Raw genomic sequence first — 19,968 nt, 5'->3', positions numbered from 1 at the left:
TCATTCTTTCCTTTACACAGATCAGTCGTCCTGGTCCCTTTGCAGAAAAACAGCCACAAAGCATGATGTTTCCACCCCCATGCTTCACAGTGGGTAAGGTGTTCTTCGGATGCAATTCAGTATTCGTTCTCCTCCAACCACGAGAACCTGTGTTTCTACCAAAAAGTTCTTTTTTGGTTTCATCTGACCATAACACATTCTCCCAGTCCTCTTCTGGATCATCCAAATGCTCTCTAGTGAACCGCAAACGGGCCTGGACGTGTACTGGCTTCAGCAGGGGGACACGTCTGGCAGTGCAGGATTTGAGTCCCTGGCAGCGCATTGTGTTACTGATAGTAGCCTTTGTTACTATGGTCCCAGCTCTCTGTAGGTCATTCACTAGGTCCCAAAGTGTGGTTCTGGGATTTTTGCTCACCGTTCTTGTTATCATTTTGACGCCACGGGGTGAGCTCTTGCATGGAGCCCCAGATCGAGGGAGATTATCAGTGGTCTTGTATGTCTTCCATTTTCTAATAATTGCTCCCACAATTGATTTCTTTACACCAAGCGTTTTACCTATTGCAGATTCAGTCTTCCCAGCCTGGTGCAGGTCTACAATTTTGTCTCTGGTGTCCTTCGACAGCTCTTTGGTCTTGGCCATAGTGGAGTTTGGAGTGTGACTGACCAAGATTGTGGACAGGTGTCTTTTATACCGATAATGAGTTAAAACAGGTGCCATTAATACAGGTAATGAGTGGAGCCTAGTTAGACCTCGTTAGAAGTTAGACCTCTTTGACAGCCAGAAATTTTGCTTGTTTTGTAGGTGACCAAATACTTATTTTCCAGTCAAATTTGGAAATAAATTCTTTAAATATCAAACAATGTGATTTTCTGAGGGGGTTTTCCACATTCCGTCCCTCATGGTTGAGGTTTACCCATGTTGACAATTACAGGCCTCTTTAATATTTTCAAGTGGGAGAACTTGCCCAATGAGTGGTTGACTAAATACTTATTTGCCCCACTGTATAACTTTAGCCTTCAAGATTTCAACTTACACAATTGGCCTTAGTTTGACACTTGTAAAGTCCTGTGCCACTTCTCCCGACATTATTTGAAAGGAAGGCGGCATCAATCCCAAAATTCCCTTGGCAACTCCTCTTCAAAGACCACAATGACAACATTGTGCTACTTTACTGTATGTGTCGTTCCAGTAGATGTCAAAATCAGATAATGAAGCGAGATATCAGGCCTGCCTTTCAAGTCCTTTCACTGAAACAAGATGCATTAAAACCTTTCAAGTCTGGCTCAAGCTCAAATCAGTCAATCAATCTGAATGTCAACTTGGAACATCTTTGAAATTACAAGTACAAGGGACTGAGCCATTACGCGAGTAGTGAAAATTGTTCCCCCCAATTCACCTCAAACATTAATATTTGCAATTAAAGACCACGAGACTGTGGCAAAGCACTACTTTTCTATCGACAGAATGAGGGACTGACTAAATGTAGCCACTCCCCTCACTTTAACTTAGTTCCTTAACTCATTTGTTCCCAAAAACGTATAGATACGTTCTATGTTTAATAGTTTCAGCGTCCCAAAGACGTATTTATACTTCTTTTACATTTTTTTTTCACAAGAAACAAATGTAGGTTCGTATTCAATTTAACTCCAAAGCACAATGCTTAAAATCCATTTTAAAGCAATAAAACTGGCGACTGGAGGGCAGTAGCGCAATTGGTAAGACCTGCAACCCGATTCAACGGAACGAACGGCCGGGTTGCACGGCCGGGGCGCCGGCGGAAGACGACCGAATGGAGGTCCAGGAGGCCAGGCGGCGGACGACCGAGCAGAACAACCGGGAGGATGCCCGGGATGCCAGGCGCTGGACGATGGAGCAGAACGACCGGGACCACCAGTGCAGCGGACGATGCCGTTGAGTCCGTGCTGCTCGCCCAGCAGAGCCCGCGCCGCCGTGCTCGGACGCTTGCGTTTCCCGCACCCTCCAGTGTCCCGTGACTCAGCCGGAAACGTACACAGCCAAACCAGTTCCCCCCCAGGGACACAAGTTCCCCAGGCGAACTACACCACGAGGCAGTGGTCACCACAAAAGAAAGACTCAAAAAATCCATCTTTATGAGAGTTTGTGATGAGGGAAAAGTGGTGGCTGCAAATGCTATATCTTCTCTGCGTTGAGTGCAATACGTGCAATACATATTTTTTAGTTGTTGTGGGGGAGATGATGAAGCTTTTGACAATTAAAAGCAAGGCCCAAATGAATGCTTGTTTCTACATCACTCACTTGACGCTGCCTATTAGCTCTGTTTATAAGTAAAACGGCGCCGTTGTAGGCTGTTTGCGGCAATGCGTGAGTGGGTCGTGCCGCGCATGCGTTAATTACGTTAAATATTTTAACGTGATTAATTTAAAACATTAATTACCGCCCGTTAACGCGACACATTTGACAGCCCTAAAAGCAACGCGTTCTTTTGACGCAGAACTTCGAATGCGCAAAAATCAGCCTTTAAAAGCAGGATGCCTCATTCAGGCTGCCCATGTACTCAACGAGTAAGATTGTAACCATTTATGATATTAGGTGAGTTTGTTTTATTGGTTGACCTTGGGTCATTCTGACCAATTGCGTTGTTCCCACAGTACAAGGTAATACTATTGAATATGAAGGACTGACAACAACAGAACAATTCACTGCAGTCACAAGGGATGTGTGAAAATCTGCGATACAGAGACCCTGGAAATTACCATATAAATCCTAATATGTTCCCCGAGGTACAAATGCTTTTAAAAAATGGGTACTTTTTTAGGCATATTGAAGCCCCATGAAAGGCGATTTATTCTGCTGAACGAATCTGTAATGATACAGCGTCCTGAAAATTATAATGCAGGACTGCGCCACACAAGCAAGAAAAAGTGCTAAGGTAGTTAAGGTATATGTAAAATAACATGAATTGATCATTTAGCACCTGGTGTACAATTAGTGCACAATGTTCTGATTATTTCACATTTTTCTGTGGAACCACAACCAAACATTTTTTTTACAATGACGAATCAGCTCTCAATGCTTTAAGTAGTTTTTCTGCATTTTAATGAGGGCAATCAGCACATGATTTACGAGTCGGGCAAACATAAACAACTGCTCTGTAAGAGATTTTGCAACCCAAACAAGCAAGTGCACAACGTAATTACACCACTTTCTCAAGGGATGATAATCCTGCAGATTTGGAGAGGGGGGGAAAAAAAGAAAAACTTCTCTGACCTTTTATGGAAAAGTGTCCCCCGCTCTGTCATGCCTTCACTATATTACTTCAGGAGCTTTGCTAAAACTATTTTGGAAAATCCATGTCTGGTAAACCAAAACTTGGCAAAAGATTAGCCAACAGAAACAGGGTTTAAGGAACTGAAATTTTCAGAAGCGATACGCAAATTAATTAGCAACACTTCACTTGATCACTGTTTAACTATTTTAACCCTTTTATGCACAAATTATGACTTTCTTTTACCTTAATGGGCACTCATTTAACTCAATGTCTGCCACTGATGTCCAATCCATTTTGATTAGGAGGGGCTCGCCCGTCCTAATCAAAATGGATGGACGTCTAGCGCCATCAGTAGAACTGAATTATACACTGTCATGACTGTCCCTGAAAGGGGTAAACGAATTAAAACAATTTAAAATACAGTCCTAGCCGTTCAACATGTTAACAAAAAGGAGATATCTAAAGATATCAGCCAGACTTTAATTAATTCCGTATTATCACGGCGATGCAATTTCCACATTTACCAACATATACAAACTGTTCTTTTAATTATTCAGCTCTTTTTTGCAGTTTTTTTTTTTTTTTGGTTGTTTCAAAATTTCAAAACAAAAGCCCTAATGAACCACAATTTTTTAAAGACAGATTTACACTGTTCTAACTTTGAAGGGGAAATTTCACAGCAAAACTAATGCCCAGATATGAAAAATTTACAATAAAATTTTCCATAATCCCAAACCTGTTTTGAAATAATACAGCAGCATAGTTTTTTTTTTAATAGGCATTTTTTTCAGTCTCACAGCTCATCAGCGACAAATGAAAATAAAATGGCGCGATTGGGTACTCTAAGCGTTTGCATGGAAACTCTCAGTGAGTTCTGCACTTCGCGCTAATAATAAATTTAATGGGGAAAAATATTAAAGCAAAACCGAAACGGTAGGTAAGTGAATCGAACCGAAAATGCTAAACTGAAACGCTTCAATACATCCTCGTGACCCATTACACTCTTATTGAAAAAGGCATCCGACATTTTAGGCCGTTTTAAACTAGCGGCAATCTAGTGTGAAGGGCTCAGCAGCAACCCATTCAATGTGTATGTGGGAGCGGACTGACGAAAGTGAGATGTAGACGGCCGTCTTGGGCGAACGACAAGTTTGAATGAATTTGCGCTGAGAGGCGGGGCCCAAAATAGAGCCCCGCCGCGCTGTCGTCAACAACGCATCCTATATCTGCGCTATCAGGCTGTTTAGGTGGAAGGAAATATACAAATCACGGCTGACGAAACTTTGATAAATAAGCTTTTGTTAGGTTTCGCGAGCTCTGGGACGAAAAATGACTCTCATACCTCTCCTTGCTAAGGTAAATGGTACCTCGTTGTGCATTTATGTGGAAATACAGTGGTACCTCTACATACGAATTTAATTCGTTCCAGGACCTTGTTTGTAAGTCGAAATGGTCGTATGTCGAGCAGGATTTCCCCATAGGAATACATTATAATTCCATTAATTCGTTCCAAAGCCTAAAAACATACACTAAATTCTTAATAAATACTGCTGGCACTGTTACAAATGGCAATTAAACATAGAAAAACAAATAAGTTATGAATACATAATTCAGAATAATATAATAATAATAAGAATAATTAATAATTATTCCTGTAAATAATGTAACAAAGCGGATTCTAATATGGCGGACACTTTTTACTGTCCCTGAACGCACCGCGAAGCTGACGTCTCAGTGAGATAGGTCGGTGCGGTAGAGATAATACTTTCGTTTTCTTGAGAGCAGTCAACTGCTTAAGACAATGGGCGTTTTGTGTTGGATAAGTTCTTAAATAAATGATAAAAACGTGACGAAGCTGGCGATTTCCTTGGCAATGTTACCACAATGATAACTGTCACCTTAACTTATAAATAGTGGCGAACGGTGGTCGGAAGAGGACCACGGAGCTGTATTGTTGAGCCAGTTCAGGGACGCGCACCCCAAGCTCATATTTTTCTATAACTTGCATCTTCATTTCAAAGGTAAGCATCACTTTTTTCCTTGTTTCTCCAACTGTATCAACTTTTTTTGAAAACTGTGTTGATTTCTCACACAAGAAAATCCACCGTGCGTTCGTTTGCAGTGCTGTCATGTCGTCGTATTTCGAGCAACTCGTCGGATGTAGAAACAAATGGCGGCTCAAATTTTACGTCGGATGTCGAAAAGATCGTGTGTCGAAGTGATCGTATGTAGAGGTACCACTGTATAGTACACGAACAACCCAAAAAAAAAAAACGATTCACCTTCTCACCAAAACTAGTAAAACTCTTTACACCGCTATTATGATGCTCCCTACTCCTTGAAATAGGAAAAGTCACTCTTTTCTTGTGCTACAATGAAAAATAAATGCATTGGTGTTTGGAACAATAGTAAATATGCTTGCCACTTTTCACTCCCTGACAGCGTCTACGTCAGGCAACGTAGCTCCTTCTGTTTTACGCTTACCGTGGACCACTCTTCACACTGGGCTGACGCTAGTGTGAAAAGGCCTTTAAGGTGTTCATGCCGGAAATCCCACATTTGGTTTCCCACATAGTGCTTAGTTTTTTAGCTTAATATATTTAACTGGTAAAGAAATTCATAAAACAAAAACAAAGTACAGTGCCCTCCATAATTATTGGCACCCCTGAAAAAGATGTGTTTTTTTAGCTTCTAATATTTTTTTAAAATTCAAATAAAATGGGACCTTAATGGGAAAAAAAGAGAAAAATCCAACCTTCAATACAAGTGCATTCATTCAGTGGGGGAAAAATCCCACATAAAAAAAAAAATATTTGACATCAAATAATGTGTGTCACAATTATTAGCAACCCTGGTGTTAATACTTTGTACAACCCCCTTTTGCCAACAAAACAAGGTCTGGGGACTGAGATGGCCATGGGAGGAGCTTGATTTTGTGTCTGGTGAACCATTTCTGTGTAGATTCGGCCATATGTTTAGGGTCATCGTCTTGCTGAAAGACCCAGTGACGACCCATCTTCAGCTTTCGGGCAGAGGGCAACAGATTTTGATTTAAAATGTCCTGGTATTTCAAAGCATTCATGATGCCATGCCCCCTAACAAGGTTCCCAGGGCCTTTGGAGGCGAAACAGTCCCACAGCATCACTGACCCAACCCCATACTTCACAGTGGGTATGAGGTGCTTTTCAGCATGCGCATCTTTCGTGGCACGCCAGACCCACTTAGAGTGTTTGTTGCCAAAAAGCTCAATCTTGGTCTCATCTGACCAAAGCACATGGTCCCAGTTGAAGACCAGTTGAAGCCAGTTGAAGCCTGGGACCATGTGCTTTGGTGCTTTGGAAATTCAACATTTTACAACATTTACTTTCCAAATTTTTGACTGATTTAAACCATTCAAATTTAAAAATGTCAAGCTCAACACTATTCCAAATCTTTAAGGATTTACCTTTATTTTACACATTTCTTGACTAATGTAAACCTTGTGAGTGTTAGCAAGCCCAATAAATTTTTCCATGTGCATATCCTTTCTCTCACTGGAGAGATGCACTGCAACATGCTGTGTGAGAGCTGTTCCTTTATGGCTGCCATCGCCACCCATCAGGGTCATAATATTAGACATGACTCAATAATAAACCTATCAAAAAGTCTATGTATCTATTTTGTTTTTAAATACAAATCCCAATGTTCTGTCCGATAACGTCACCTACAAAAATACTTATTACAAAAATGTGATTATTGTGTGTTTTTACCATGTGTCTTTGTGGTGCAGCAGGAGAAGAGGAGAAGAAGCCGCCCACTCCATGCACACCCCACACATGGTTAACCTCGACCACACATCCAAACAGTGAGAGTAAAGGCGCGCACGAGAGAGAGCGGACGCTGCTTCCTTCAGCTCCGCATCCACTGTGAACCGGAGACGGAGGAGACGACTGGGTGGACTCATCTTCTCTCTTTCATGCAGAGATGATGTTCTAACAGGGTGCGATTCTGAAGGAGGAGGGGGGACAAAAGTGTTTCATGGGGGAGAGGAGAGCTTTGTTCGCGCACGGGAGAGAGCTTTACGCGGAGGAGGGGAGCGCAGCTGCCGCTCCGCCACCGGGGCGCACGCACACCATCTCGGCCGGACACGTCGTCCGTTCCTCCGCATGGGAAAGTCAAAGATTTTGCATTTGTCTTCAGCCTGCAGCGTGATGCACAAGCCAGGGTTTTATCTGGATTGCCGAGAACTCACAGGTTGGTCAATTGCTATTTAATAAGTGATAAGGCAGTGTAATGGTTACCGTTTTGGGAGGTAATTGTGCAATTAGGTGCAACGTGCCAATGGTCATGAGGAAGAGGGTGCTGATGGATGGACTACAACTTCTACTTGCTTCACCATTCACACTCCTTTTGTGTTTGTGTGCGTGGGGGTGGGGGGAGAGGTAGAGAAAGGTAACGAGAGAGACATGATGGAGATGATGAATAATGTGAAACAAAGATAAAATATGTCCGTTTTGTGTACTTTAAAATGCACCCAAAACATTTCAGTGAGCTCGATAAGGTATTTATTTCTATCACTGAAATGATTTTGTGCAGTTTCACCTGTGCTTCCAAGTTCAAGTCAGGTGAACAAAAAATGTCTTCTAAATTTGACACCCTACAGTGAAAAGTGTTGCTTGCTACTTTGCCACATCTGTAGGATTAATAAAAATGAACAGATAAAATTAGAGATTTTAAAAATCAGTTCTTAGAGATACAATGGGCGACTTCATTGAACGTGATGAAGCCACGCCCCAACCGGCAACTGTCAGTCATATAGAACAATGTAGATTTTTTTTTTTTTTTGTTGTCTTTTATGGTGTAGCTTGGTTGACATAAAGTAAAGTCAATGTTCCGCAAATCCCCCAAAACAAACAGCAGACATAATAGTAGCAGACAAAAAACACCATTCATTGTGTTTCATCAATCAGTTAGCCATGGAGACAGGTCGGCCCTCAGTGCTGGCTGGCAGCAGCCTGTTATATTGACAGCAAGCTCCCTCTGAATTATTCAACACTTCCATTTCCACTAGAGGATTTACACATCAAGGAACACTTAAAATCGTCCAACAGGGGGCTTGGGGGAGGGTTCCGGAAGGGTGTTAGTTTGGATCAGGGTGCATGGAGAGTGGGGGTTACGTGATAACTCTGGAGTCGCTTATTTTCAAAAAGTGGATTATGACGTTTTACGTGGTTGTAGTATCGTAAATCCCTGCTATTTGCAGGGGATAAGTACTGGGTCCTGCAGCGTATAGTGGTAAAACTTGAGAAACAGACACCCATCCCTAAAATACGGGGAGAAAAACTTTAGAATTGGCCATATTAAGAATAACTCATGCTCAAAAAAAGTTATGAATCGTTGCTTGATAATTTTGGGGGGTTATGGTTATGATCAAAAAATAGTCAGTGGATCATAGGTCATTCCTATTTGTAAGGGCTTTGGCATTATCTCATGGCATCGTAGACCACTATGGATTCCAAAGGAAGAAAACATGAATAGGTGAATAGCGAGCCACTGACAAGCAGGTATTCACTGTAGTAGATGTTGCCGTGACTGACTGATTGAACTTCCATGTGCTCCATATGACGAATGCGCCCTGAATTTGCATCTTCCACCCCAAGCCCTGCCGCATGCCCATCAATAACGAGCAGACATCGACTTCTATTATGCGCCGCGCGGGCCGTCGCCGCATTCAAAATTAAATCACACAGAGATGAATTTGCCGACGTCGAGCAGGATGGAATAGCTTGATAAACATGGGTGACAGATACGGCGCATTGGTATTCAGGTGCGCCTCGCCACGTTGGCCTCAGGGGCCCCCCGGCTGATAATATTCGGCTCGGGGGAGAGGGGGTCAAAGGGTGGTAGAATGATTGGCGGCGGGATGACGCCGGCAGACGGCTTGGAGCTGACTGACAGTCTGATGGGACTGAAGTATGCTGACGGGTGGAGTGACCACGACCCAGTACGTTCCTGGATGCTAACAGGATGTTCTCTAATCTGCCAGCCTCGTGTCAGTGCCCCTGCGTGCTGCTTGAGGGTAGAAATGTTGGTGGTTTTTGTTTTATTTTTTTCTGACACGCTTGAATGCCATCAACGGAAGAAATCCTCGTGATGTGGTGTTGTCAGTATGACTTGGATCAACGGATTTTACAAAACGGCCGCTGTCCGTTTCAGCCCATTCGGCCCGCCGGAGTGCTGACACTAGGAGTTGTCAGTCATTAGATTCTACAACATTAAAGACGGTGTTGTCTATTTTAACCAAAACAGTTTTTTCACTGCAGTGCACTTAGGCTCTGTTCCCACCGCAGGGCGTGATGCCCAATTAGGATTTTATGTTAATTCCGATATTTATGTTTAGCCGCTCATATAGCACAAACCTATACGACTCACAGGTAAAGGGGACACTTCCATGACATCACACGCATGTGCACCGTGACACGTCATCACGTGTTGCAGTGTTTACGGAAGTAAATTGTGACATCCCAGTGCCACAGGGATTGCCACAGGGGTTCAGCACATGGACTAGGGATGTGACAAAATATCGAAATGGTTATATATCGTGATATATGCACCCTAAAAAGTTATCAATACGCTCATGCTAAAAATCAATTTATCAATTTAGAAAGGTGTCAATGTTTAAAAAAAAAAAAAAAAAAAAAAAAAAAAAAAAAGAACCAACAAGTTGCTACTAAAATCTTCCACCATAACAATGTTTCAGTTAAATCTATGGCTCCCATAGATGTTGCCCGACGTCCAATCCATTAAAACTGGGAAGGGCGAAAGAACATTCGTTCATTTGGAAACCAGAACATTCATAGTCACTCTTTACGATTTTCAGAGTATTTACAGGTCACTGTCCATTCATTCCCAGGTCACTTACTGTTCTGTAACCCAAAATCAACAGGAAATGACCCATAAAATGCCCCAAAATCAACAGGAAGTGACTGAAAACCAACAGGTAATGACCTAAAATGGCCCAAAATTACCTTGTTGCCTGGTATTGGCTGCCAATGACAGCCATAAAAGTAGGAGGGGCCCGTTTGAAGTGGGAGGGGTTCATTTTCTGCCACCCTCCCAGTTAGATTGTCCTAAATGGACATCTATTAGACAAAAGCTTGCAGCAGAATGTTGAAGATAGCTTGATTTTCTGTTTATTATTTGTTTTGTAGAATATCCTAGAATGATTTCCTGACTAATGTATGGATAATTGTTGTATCGCCATATCGTGAGATCATCGTTATCTTGAGCTTTGTATTGCAAATCATATTGTATCGTGAGAAAGCAAGAGGTTCCCACCCCTACCATTAGGGATGGGCATCGATTGAAATTGAACGATTCCGGTTCCGATTCAGATTCCATTTTTCGATTCCGGTTCCGAACGATTCCCGATTCCGATTTTATGAGGCAGGGTAAAAAAAAAAAAAAAAGGGTAAAAAAATGTATAGATTAAAAATTTATTAGTTTGTATTAATGTCTCAACTTCTGTATTTTTTTAATTAAATGAATTTAAAATTGATTGTTTTATTATTTATTATTTTTATTTATAAATAATACAATTAATATGAAATTTATAAATTATATTAACTTCTCACAGGGCTATTTTTAACTTATATATAAATATCAGTCTTTTAACTTGAATGTGATTAAGTTTCTTTCCACAGGAGTGCACTTTCACAAAGATGTTTATTTTTCAAAAGCTTACAGAGAAAACAAACTCAAACAAGAAAAACTCATATTCTTTTGCCATACATGTACCTTAGCTGGGAGCTATGATGAAGAATTAGTATAAATTCTTCTATTTATAATTTGAGGTAAATGAGGCTAAATAATAAGGTTTCCTTATTTGCAAAACCTATTCTGTTGTGTTTACAGACACATGCAATATTTATGTTGTGATAATACCAATTAGGCCAGTGAGTGGCACTGTAGGAATGTATACGTATAATGTGAAAAAGAAGAGAGCGTCTGGCTAGGATGCTATATTTTCACGGCTACGAGTTACACAACAGATTCTTAAACAAAAATGCATTTAATACTGTTGATTTCAACGGAGGCGGCAACGCGCCACCTAAAGTTCGTAGCTGCTTAATAGCTACATATGCCCATTGGAATAACACTGGGAGGTACGACGATGCATTACTATAAATTCTTCTATTGATAATAATTTGAAGATCTTTTAATACTGTTGATTTTAATGGAGGCGTCTACTGCTTTAAGATGGCGGCTGTTTACTAACGCCAGCGAGTCTGTCATTTCGCATTTAGTGACTTAGAAGGAGTCGAGTTGTGGTAGCTACACCAAGGAAGGACTGGAAAAGCATTCTACGGTGTGGCCGTGAACCCCAATGAAGGATGTTTTAGTTTGTTTTTTGAATGTTGGATTGTTACTTTTTGTTTTTGTTGAATAAAAGTGGCCCAAAACTGTCCAGCATGTTGTAGCACCGTCCAGCCTGTTCTCCTTCCGAACTCGAACGTTTACAAAGTCCAGCGTGTTGTAGCACCGTCCAGCCTGTTCTCCTTCCGAACTCGAACGTTTACAAAATATGGTCCCTCTGGGAGGTCTCAGCTGTTATGCTTTTTTGGCAATTATTGAGGATTTTATGCTACCGGAGCCAACATTTCGTCCAACAGTGGTGATGTATTTCACTTGATGGCGTATAGTTCGGGTGTATATGGATGAGCGTTCATAGTGCAGAGGCATCGCTATACTAGTCCATCTAAAAAAAACTAGCATATTGTGATAAAGTTCATTATTTTCTGTAATGTACTGATAAACATTAGACTTTCATTTATTTTAGATTCATTACACACAACTGAAGTAGCTCAAGCCTTTTATGGTTTTAATATTGATGATTTTGACAAAAAAAAGTCAAGAAAAAACAAAAATCCCTATCTCAAAAAAGAGAGATAGCATATTTCATCCGACCAATACAAAAAAAAGTGTTTTTTAATACTTCAACCTTCAAATAATTATATCAGCTATGCACTCAATACTTGGTCGGGAATCCTTTTGCAGAAATGACTGCTTCAATGCGGCATGGCATGGAAGCAATCAGCCTGTGGCACTGCTGAGGTGTTATGGAGGCCCAGGATGCTTCGATAGCGGCCTTAAGCTCATCCACAGTGTAGGGTCTGGTGTCTCTCAACTTCCTCTTCACAATATCCCACAGATTCTCTATGGGGTTCAAGTCAGGAGAGTTGGCAAGCCAATTGAGCACAGTAATGCCCTGGTCAGTAAACCATTTACCAGTGGTTTTGGCACTGTGAGCAGGTGCCAGGTCGTGCTGAAAAATGAAATTTTCATCTCCACAAAGCTTTTCAGCAGATGGAAGCATGAAGTGCTCAAAAATCTCCTGAAAGCTAGCTGCATTGACCCTGCCCTTGATAAAACACAGTAGACCAACACCAGCAGCTGACATGGCACCCCAGACCATCACTGACTGTGGGTACTTACACTGGACTTTAGGCATTTTGGCATTTCTTTCTCCCCAGTTTTCCTCCAAACTCTGGCACCTTGGTTTCCGAATGACATGCAAAATTTGCTTCCATCTGAAAAAAGTATTTTGGACCGCTGAGCAACAGTCCAGTGCTGCATCTCTGTAGCCCAGGTCAGGCGCTTCTGCCGCTGTTTCAGGTTTAAAAGTGGCTTGACCTGGGGAATGCGGCACCTGTAGCCCATTTCCAGCACACGCCTGTGCACTGTGGCTCTGGATGTTTCTACTACAGACTCGGTCCACTGTTTCTGCAGGTCCCCCAAGTTCTGGAATTAGCCCTTCTCCACAATCTTTCTCACGGTGCTGCCACCTCTTCTGGTTGTGCAGCGTTTCCTGCCACACTTATTTTTTTATAGCAAACAATTAAGCGATCTATCCACTTCGAACTGTCTAGTTTTCTTCTAAAAAAAAAGATCTTAGGTTTTTTTTTTTGTCTGGATTTTTGAATGTCATTTCAATGGATAATCAATATTTGAAAACTGGTAAGTTGCTACATAGATTTTTGAAAATTTGGTTCCGAAACACACAACTGGAGAGTCAACTTTTCAAAAACAGATAAGTTCGGTTCATGCATTTTTGTTCCAACAAAGACAACTAGAGAGTCACAGAACTAATGCATTCTGTTTTCGCTTTCTCACCCATTTGTTATTCCCTCCGTAGCACATACACCCACCCAGTGTGTTTACTTACAGTCCCAGGCGCAAAACACAAATAAAGGCAAAGAAAAAGATTTAGATTCAGTCAGATTAGGGAAAAAATCAATATATAGGGTCAGCCAAAAGTAGTTTTAGACATTTTTTTTTTTTTTTTAATGACCTTTTAATTTCAATAGAAGTACTGTGAGAACGTTCCAGAATAATATGTTTTAGGCCATATCCCCAAACTTTTATATTACATTTTCTTAACCTTTTTGGACAATATCAAGTCAAGGGGAGATAAAAAGGTGCTCAAATGTTTATCTCCACATTTGAGTTTCTAAATTTCATAATCGTGTTTAATTCTTTTTATTCTATATGGATATTATTGGTAGTTGTTAAAGCATTTTTGAAGTTCATATTTTTACAATTATTTAAGAATGTACAGTATTCTTAATACATGTTCATTTATATATTAAATGTGTGTAAAGTTACTTAGCCAATGTTGTATAACAACAAGTAGAGGTAAAAGAGCGTCACCTATGCTATATTATGTAAATCATTTGATATTCTGATGATCATGTATCATATTCATTGATTCTGTTATTAGTATAAATAACTTTTTTTTATTTGAAAAGATATAAGGACTTTAAGGATTACAAGGGTTCTTATTGCACTGCTATTAATAAAAATGAAAAAAAAATCTTGATTGGCATGGACCAATAACCTTGTATTTCCAATTTGTTAAATGAGCATGAATAATAAATGTGCACACTCGGGATCATTCATAATTAAGCAGCTTTTCATCAATATAACGATGAGGTCGCAGGGTTACGTGGTGTCATCATTACGACTTGAATTGATGTATCCATGGTTTCAGTGTGGGCGCAATTCATGGCTGTCTATCCAGTTTGCAACATAATTGAGTTACTATGGGGATAAGATTTAAGAAAACTAAATGGGAAATAAACAGCAAAAATGTATGTACCATTTATTTATTATATATATACACATACATACAGTGGGGCAAAAAAGTATTTAGCCAACCACCAATTGTGCAAGTTCTCCTACTTGAAAAGATTAGAGAGGCCTGTAATTGTCAACATGGGTAAACCTCAACCATGAGACACAGAATGTGGGGGGAAAAAAACAGAAAATCACAATGTTTGATTTTTAAAGAATTTATTTCCAAATTAGAGTGGAAAACAAGTATTTGGTCACCTACAAACTAGCAAAATTTCTGGCTGTCAAAGAGGTCTAACGAGGCCTAACGGGGCTCCACTCGTTACCTGTATAAATTGCACCCGTTTTAACTCATTATCGGTATAAAAGACACCTGTACACAACCTCAGTCAGTCACACTCCAAACTCCACTATGGCCAAGACCAAAGAGCTGTCGAAGGACACCAGAGACAAAATTGAAGACCTGCACCAGGCTGGGAAGACAATCTGCAATAGGTAAAACGCTTGGTGTAAAGAAATCAACTGTGGGAGCAATTATTAGAAAATGGAAGACATACAAGACCACTGATAATCTCCCTCGATCTGGGGTTTCATGCAAGATCTCACCCTGTGGCGTAAAAATGATAATAAGAATGGTAAGCAAAAATCCCAGAACCACACGGGGGGACCTAGTGAATGACCTACAGAGAGCTGGGACCACAGTCACAAAGGCTACTATCAGTAAGTGTCCCCCTGCTGAAGCCAGTACACGTCCAGGCCCGTCTGCGGTGCGCTAGAGAGCATTTGGATGATCCAGTGGAGGACTGGGAGAATGTGTTATGGTCAGATGAAACCAAAATAGAACTTTTGGGTGGAAACACAGGTTCTCGTGTTTGGAGGAGAAGGAATACTGAATTGCATCCGAGGAACACCATACCCACTGTGAAGCATGAGGGTGGAAACATGCTTTGGGGCTGCTTTTCTGCAAAGGGACCAGGACGACTGATCTGTGTAAAGGAAATAATGAATGGGGCCATGTATTGAGAGATTTTGAGTGAAAATCTCCTTCCATCAGCAACGGCATTGAAGATGAAACGTGGCTGGGTCTTTCAGCATGACAGTGATCCCTAACACACAGCCAGGGCAACAAAGGAGTGGCTTCGGAAGAAGCATTTTTAGGTCCTGGAGTGGCCTAGCCAGTCTCCAGATCTCAACCCCATAAAAAATCTGTGAAGGTAGTTGAAAGTCCATGTTGCCCAACGACAGCCCCAAAACATCACTGCTCTAAAGGAGATCTGCATGGAGGAATGGGCCAAAATACCAGCAACAGTGTCTGAAAAGCTTGTGAAAACGTTTGGCCTTAGTTATTGCCACGAAATGGTACATAACAAAGTATAGATGAACTTTTGGTATTGACCAAATACTTATTTTCCACCATGATTTGCAAATAAATTCTTTAAAAATCAAACTGGGATTTTTGGTTTTTTTTGCCACATTCTGTCTCTCATGGTTGAGGTTTACCCATGTTGACAAATACAGGCCTCTCTAATATTTTCAAGTGGGAGAACTTGCACAATTAGTGGTTGACTAAATACCTATTTGCCACACTGTATATATTTTCTATACTATACTGAAGAAATGTTTGTATAATTTTCCACTACATTCCTGTCATGATTTCATACAAAATGTTCCAGCAAAGATGTTTCATTTAGAGAAGTTGAAGGTATAGTAGGCGCTGTACACCTCATTTTTTAGGTCAGTGATCGTTTTGGATGGGAGAACCAGCGTGTGGCAGCGTGCTAGGCAGACAGAAAGACAGGAAACATTTTTATTTCGGTTCCAGGGCAAAATCACATCCACTTTTACCAAAGAATTGCATGAGTTTGCATCTCTGGAGCTATTTGCGGACGTGTGTGAGCGCTAAAACTGCAATGTCAGGAGGGAAGACCAACTGGGAGGAGTCTTGATAGTTCTGTTGGCTGTTTGAGGCTGTTTTTCAGGAAAACGGCATGTGTGGGAATTGTGATTTATTCATGGAGGCAAGGAGAGGGAAATAGTGCAATATGTTAGAGAGGAAAAAGTAATATTATTTCGGTTTCCCCAATAGATTAAGACGAGAAAAGAAGCATTTTTCATATTAAAAAAATTCCACACATACCCCTAATTAATTCATACATTTGCAGAATGCACTTTTGTTATTTAAATACATTTTTCTAGTCTCACGTTCAACATTTCTTGCCGCTTTAATTGCATGACATTTCAGTTCAGCATCAACATTTTAGCATTCATAATGGCTTCTATAGAAATCTAGTTATACATGCAAATGTGACCTCTCTAATGCTTGTTTGTGACATCTGAGACAGTAATCTATGATTGTGGCTAATAAGACTAATTTGCACATTATCAGCGATAAAGTATCAAGCGTTATTTCTAGACAGTAATACTGACACGTGCTGTTTGTACTCGTGTTGTCTCCAATATAAACACAGTCTCATTAGCGCAGCTCTGGTGCTAACAGCACCGCACGATTGGGGTCGTAACCCCCTGAATTAATCTGCAATTGGCATTTCTATTTGCTAAGCGCATTCATCAGTTGAAGGTCAGGGGTGACGTGGGTTGAAGGGGTCGATTGGGGGGCTTGGGCGGAAACAGCTCAATTGTCCTTTTGATGATTAAGATGCTTAAGCTTGTTTTGGATGCTTCGTTTGTCATCTGATTGATGCTAGTTAACCCGCTGGCAAGAAATTGACCATTGTGGCGAGCTTCCAAAATGAAAATTAAATGTCTGCTGTTGGGCTTGTATTTAACAATATACAGCACTTGGCAAATGTACATATTACACCAGCTGACATTAAGACGTCTTTTAATGGAGTGGTTTCATTCAGACTCGATGCTCAACCATAAATTTCAATCTATAAAAAAGTTTTTCTCTTCAGGAATGCAAGGGAAATATCATTTCAGCTTCATTTTTTGAAAAGGAATAAATCAGAAAGTCAAACACAGGGTTTCCCCTACATATAAAGATCATGGTGCACCAACACCCCAAAATAAAAGCTACCATGCCTTGCAAATGAGAGGGTTTTTACATCTTTTTTTTTTTTAAGGCCATTTCAAACTAGCGGCAGCCTAGTGCGAAGGGTTCAGTGGCAATCTATTCATTGTATATTGTAATGTCCGTAACTATGTGCAGCCCCCTTAAGAGACGATTGGACTAGGAAGCTGTGATGTAGGGGGAAGCGAGTAGGAAGAATGGGACAACGGGCGAGATAGTGAGAGATAGCGGTCGCATGTCGCAGTAGCCCGTTGTTATTTTGTTATTGTTTTTCTTTATTGTTTGAATTTGAATTTATTGTCATTGTCATCATCATCATCATCAACATTAAAATCAATGTCACAAGAAAGGAGAGAGAAAAAAGAAAGAAGGAAATCATCGCGTATGTTTGTTTATCCAAAGAAGATGAGAATAGACATGACAAAGGAGACGGGAAAAAAAGCAGAAGCTTATCGGGACCCGTTGCCACAATAAAGTGGGTAAGCCAATACAGACTACTCTCATTCTTCCCCCTATCTGGGGCATTACAGTATTTTGGATCTGACGTTTCGGCCAAAGTGAGTGGTGGACCGACGTCTTGGACGGAAGTTTTAATGAATTTGCACTGAGGCAGGGCCCAAAATAGAGCCTTGCACTATTTTCAGAGCGCCGCCGCGCTAACATCAACAACGCATCCAATAGCAGAGGGGCAGGCGTATTTATATCTGTGCTATCAGGCTGTTTCGGCCGACAGATAAATGCACTCACGGCTGACGAAACGTTGATAAATTTGCTTTTTTTTTCACGAGCTCTGGGACACTCGAAAAATGACTTATACCTCTCCTTGCTAGGTTAATGGTACCTAGTGCGTTTGTGTGGAATTGTAGTTCACGAACAACAACAAAAGAAATATTCACCTTCTCACTGAAACTAGTAAAACTAGCCCTAACCCCTTTATACGGCTATTAGAATTTCCTCCTACTCCTTGAAATGGGTCTATTAACAGAAGGACTAGTATTGTTGTGGTAATGTAGTACATATTAGGGCCAGATAAAAGGAAAAAGAATGACTACGAGATGTAAGTCGTACTATTGCACCGAGAAAAAAAGTTGTATTATTACGTAGGGTAATATAGGTGTAATCACCTACACCAGACATGTCCAAAGTCCGGCCTGGGGGCCAAATGCGGCCCGTGGTCAAATTTCATCCGGCCCCCAGGCTCTGTCATAAAATCAATAACGTCTGGCCCGCACACAGACTTAATAAATTGCTACCAGCATATGAAGTAACTTACACACCAAATGCTGCTCCTCATTTACCCACTAAAAGGCAGCAGCACTCTAAGCAACAATACTCCGCGTTACTCTTTATTCCCCATTTCTAAAATGGCGACAATCAACAAAAAAAAGAAAGTTGACTGTGACGGCCGACGCTTCAAGGATAGGTGAAAATTGGACTACTGTATTTCTTCTCTAAAATATGCAACAACTGTGTCTGCGTCATTTGCAAAGACACAGTCGTTGTTTTTAAAGAGTTCAATGTGAGGCGATATTAACAAACAAGACACGCTGACATGTACGACAAGATTACAGGGAAGATATGTAGCGAGAAATTGAAGCAACTTGAAGCTAGTTTAATTTTACAGCAGCAGTATTTCGCAAGAGCCCGAGAGTCGAAAGAGAACGCCACAAACGCTAGTTGCGTGATTGTTGAAATAATTCATTTAGGGCTGTCAAACGATTAAAGTTTTAAATCGAGTCAATCACAGCTTAAAAATTAATTTATCGTAATTAATCACAATTCAAACCATCTATAAAACATGCCATATTTTTTTGTAAATTATTGTTGGAATGGAAAGATAAGACACAAGACGGATATATACATTCAGTAATATATACTGTACATAAGTACTGTATTTATTATAACAATAAATCAAAAAGATGGCATTAACATTAACATTCTGTTAAAGCGATCCATGGATAGAAAGACTTGTAGTTCTTAAAAGATCAATTTCAGTACAAGTTATAGAAATTTTATATTAAAACCCCTCTTAATGTTTTCGTTTTAATAAAATTTGTAAAATTTTCAATCAAAAAATAAACTAGTAGCCCGCCATTGTTGATGTCAATAATTACACAATGCTCATGGTGCTGAAACCCATAAAATCAGTCGCACCCAAGCGCCAGCCGAGGGCGACAAAACACCAAAAAACAAGTAACAAGTTGACATGACACTGTGCTGTCATTTTAATCTGTTTGAGCGGGGCATGTGCGTTAATTGCATCAAATATTTTAACGTGATTAATTAAAAAATTAATTAATTTAAAAAATTAATCACCACCCTTTAACGCGATAATTTTGACAGCCCTAAATTAATTTAAAAAAAATAAAAATAAAGCAAATGTGACACACAGAATGGCTTGCTAAAATTTGCTTAAATATATTGTTCTACGTAAAGGCCAAGGTCGGCCCTCCACATTTTTACCACACCAAATCTGGCCCCCTTTGCAAAAAGTTTGGACACCTCTGACCTACGCATTTTACATAATGTACCGTAGTTAAGAGCCTGGCTAATTAAATATTTGAAATAGATCTT

At 40.4% G+C, this 19,968-nt stretch overlaps 2 protein-coding genes across 6 annotated transcripts in view; one reads left to right on the top strand and one right to left on the bottom strand.

Annotated features, from left to right (window-relative positions):
* The window catches only part of slc25a47a (solute carrier family 25 member 47a), a 560,121-nt gene that overhangs the window by 201,884 nt on the left and 338,269 nt on the right, over nucleotides 1-19,968 (bottom strand). For 3 of the 5 annotated variants that reach the window (XM_057822967.1, XM_057822968.1, XM_057822969.1), the window contains 3 exons: nucleotides 7,532-7,637; nucleotides 7,314-7,431; nucleotides 7,001-7,238 (listed from right to left, as the gene is read on the bottom strand). The exons of 1 other annotated variant lie outside the window; for it this stretch is intronic. The gene's annotated coding sequence lies outside the window, so the exon portion shown is untranslated. The remainder of the gene's footprint in view (nucleotides 1-7,000; nucleotides 7,239-7,313; nucleotides 7,432-7,531; nucleotides 7,638-19,968) is intronic. One more of the 5 variants, XM_057822971.1, reaches the window with a different exon arrangement.
* The window catches only part of syndig1l (synapse differentiation inducing 1-like), an 82,370-nt gene that overhangs the window by 1,120 nt on the left and 61,282 nt on the right, over nucleotides 1-19,968 (top strand). Inside the window, exon 2 of the mRNA XM_057822976.1 lies at nucleotides 7,021-7,484. The gene's annotated coding sequence lies outside the window, so the exon portion shown is untranslated. The remainder of the gene's footprint in view (nucleotides 1-7,020; nucleotides 7,485-19,968) is intronic.

The sequence above is a fragment of the Corythoichthys intestinalis genome, chromosome 19, assembly GCF_030265065.1.
Source record: "Corythoichthys intestinalis isolate RoL2023-P3 chromosome 19, ASM3026506v1, whole genome shotgun sequence".
Taxonomy (NCBI): Eukaryota; Metazoa; Chordata; class Actinopteri; order Syngnathiformes; family Syngnathidae; genus Corythoichthys; species Corythoichthys intestinalis.
Note: the sequence above shows the minus strand (reverse complement) of the source record. Positions and strands in the feature narration are given on the sequence as shown.